This window comes from Uloborus diversus, chromosome 4 (assembly GCF_026930045.1).
Source record: "Uloborus diversus isolate 005 chromosome 4, Udiv.v.3.1, whole genome shotgun sequence".
In the NCBI taxonomy this organism is placed as follows: domain Eukaryota; kingdom Metazoa; phylum Arthropoda; class Arachnida; order Araneae; family Uloboridae; genus Uloborus; species Uloborus diversus.
In genome coordinates, this window is record NC_072734.1 from 121,260,888 (window position 1) to 121,264,395 (window position 3,508).

Sequence of the window (3,508 nt, forward strand, 5' to 3'; positions counted from 1 at the left end):
TATTTTTTTAATTTGTTTTAGTTTGGCCACTGCTGGTGATATTTAAAAAAGTAAACTATTGAATCACATTAAAACTGCCAGTAATGGGGAAAGGATATTAAATTGGAGTAAAAGGAAGTCATGTGATGCACACATCAGCTCGTTTTATAATTATTATCTTGCAACTGACTCTAATTATGGTTCTCTTCGGAGTAGTAGGAACCAGTTAGGCAGCTGTTACACCCTATACTCCCATTTACTCAATCAGAAGAGTTTAGAATAGACAGGACAAAATACATTAATGTGTCTGTAATTTCTTTTCTTTTATTAATATGTGAAAGTGAAATTTTTGTAAAAAATCCATTGACTGAAAGAAATTAAATTGAAATTGCAAACCATTTTTTTAAAGCTTAGTTTTTCACTCTGTTAAACACAGTAGGTAGCATACAAAACTATTTTTGAATTTTTTAATTATATAATCGTTAAATAATATTTCTAAGTTCTCATGAATCTTCAGCAATTGGCTACGTGAAATCTGGGGTATGAAGTTGCTGCTTGCGTTTGGAACCAAATGATCGTTATTTTTTGATTTCAGGCAAGCAATGTTTGTTCTTTAACTCTCGCGTGCATCGATTTATAACATTTTTCTTTAAGAATAAAAATTAGCCATTCGATCACTTTCGTTTGCCCTATGTAGCTAAATATCATTCAAATTTCTAGGATAAGCTGTAAATGAACTCCTCAAAATGTTGATTGGGACAGGGTGAGACTGTTCCATTGCACCCAATCTTGAATTCTGATTCGGAAGGGGTGTTTTTTTAAATGGTATTTTAAAACCTAAGAGTTTTCACAACTTGCTGTTTATTTACATTACAGGTATTTTTGTATCATTAAAAATGTGAATTAAACCCCGTATGGCAAAAATAGGAAGTTTCTGATGATTTCATGAGAAATTCGTTTGTAATTAACTTTCTGATTCCGAATGACATTTTAGATTAAGTAGATCATAATAATCTGTTGATACCAAAGAGCCATTTTGCTCCAGTGTAGCAGCAGTGAGTGTTTTCTTAGATTCTTAGAGTTTTAGAGGATATCCGAAGAGTATATATCGAATAGAGAAAGGTTAAGCAATGAATCAAGAGCATAAGAAAAGGGTAAAAATATCATTGCAAAACTTTAGAAGAGAAAACACAAAGACTAGAGAAATGTAAAAAAGGAAAAAAAAAATCCAAAAATATAGAAAAAATGTTTCAATAATTTGACACTGCTGATGAGGAAGAAGAAATTAAATGAATATTTTTTTAAATCAAACATGAATATTTTTCTGCTGGAAATGATACGGTGGAGACTTTTGAATTGCTTTTTGCAAAAGTAAAAATATTTTGAACGTTTTATTTAACCATCTGTACAGATGTTGCATCTGTTCCGAATAAAAAAAACTGTTGTTAACATCTCCTACGAAAAGAAATGGTACAAAGTGGATCAATCTTTGGTTTGAAATAAAATTTTGATTTAGGTGTACGATGAAACAGGAATCTTTTTTTTTTTTTTTTCATTATGGATTTCATTTTGATTTTAAGTCTTTTTTTGTGCCACGTATGCTTTCTCACTGTAACCCTTTCTTGAGGTACAGTGAGAGAAAAATTCATGTTTTTTTTTTCCAATTTTTTCAAAAACTTTAAATATAATAATAATGAAACTTTGTGTCTCAAAAGGTAGTACACTTTAACTGCATTACAAATACTCCTTAAATTTTTCTTATAAAATAAAAGTTTCCGAACTACTTGAATTTTATATTTTTCGTCTCAAGTGCCCCACCTTTCCCTACAAACCAATGATAATTGATTTTACCCAAACAGAGTTGGGCAAATTTTAATTGCATGAACAATTAAAGATTAACAATTGATTAATCCGTAAACGTAACCACAACTAACAATTGAGCAATTGTAATTGTGGAAAATTACAGTTAACGATTATTTAATTGTTAATTGTAGTTTACTACAGTTAACAATTAATTAATTGTTAATTGTAGTTTGCTACAATAACAGTTGTCAATTGTTTTGTGTATTTTAATTAAAACTAATTCTTGATAAAATTACTGGTTTTGTATAATATACTGTACAGGCGACAGGTCTACCTGGACGTTGACGCTGGACGGGTACCATATTATTTATATATTAAATACACATGTTAGCAACTAATAAAAGATCAATGCTCAACAGTAACTTTATTACGAGTACTAAATTATTTACTGCAGCAGATGACTTTTCTTAAAAAATCTTATGGCTCCAGCGAAATTTCCTCATAAAAGGTATATTTCAATTAAAAATTCAGGAAATTTTTTTTCCTATTTTTTTTTTACTAATAAAAGTCTAAATAACATCCGAGAGAAATTTCGGAAATGTATCTTAATTGTATGTACATGATTGAAAAAAATAAATAAAACAGAGCGGTCTCTGAAACCTCACGTCCCCTGTTATGTCCTTCTTTCTCACCTCCCTGTTATGGGTTAAACTAAAACAATAATTAACACAAACTTAAAACACTTAATTAAAACACAACATTTACGTTTGGAAAAAGCTTGCCTAGACGAGATTTAGTTCAAGCGGCGAGCAAGCAATCAGCACTGAACGAAAGTACGAAATTGAATAATACTTTTGACTCTGTACCCTGCGCTGTACCTATTGCTACATAAAGTTAATTGTTAGTTTTAATTGTTTCCTAAATCAATTAAAAAAATTAATTGTAATTATTTTAATTGTTAAAAACGATTAACGTACATTAATCCAGTTACATTAATTTCAAAGTGCAATTATCGTTTTAATTGCAATTACTTTTTTAATCAAATTACAAGGCAATTGAAAAAATAATTGGTTAATGCCCAACACTGTACCCAAACAAATGAAGAAAAATAACAATATTAAATGTAAGTAGTTATTAAAATAGATTTTCAAAAAAAATTTAAAGTGTGGGACATCGTGTGAACTATTTTAATGAGAATGACCCATAATTATGTTTATTCCTGTTCAAGTAATACATTTCACGAATTATATAACACTTCGCAATCAGTTTCGGAGCGGACTCGGTCAAGAGGAGCTTCTGTAATGAGGTTAAATGCAAATCATCTCTAATGACCATTCCCAACATTGCTGCATGATGGAATTCCGAAAACCGAAATACCCTGTTTAGAGCAACAATTATCCACGTAAGTGGCAATTACGTTAGCAATGCTTCCGGATACTTTAAAGTGATAGTAACACTTCGCTTTCTACCATTTCCGGTTCTAATTTTCAAACAAACAAGATGGAATATAACGGCGAAATGAAAGCTAACGAATTAAATTTCATCTACTTTGTACGCTTCTAGATAAATAAATGCATTGCAAAAAAAAAATCCTTTTTGTACTTGATACAAATTCAGTGCCGAAGATATAAAACTGTAATTGGAAATCAGCAATACTGCTGCATGAAAATATGTCTTGCACACATGAAAATGTGCAAAAAAATAATAGTTTTCTCCAGCTAAAAAT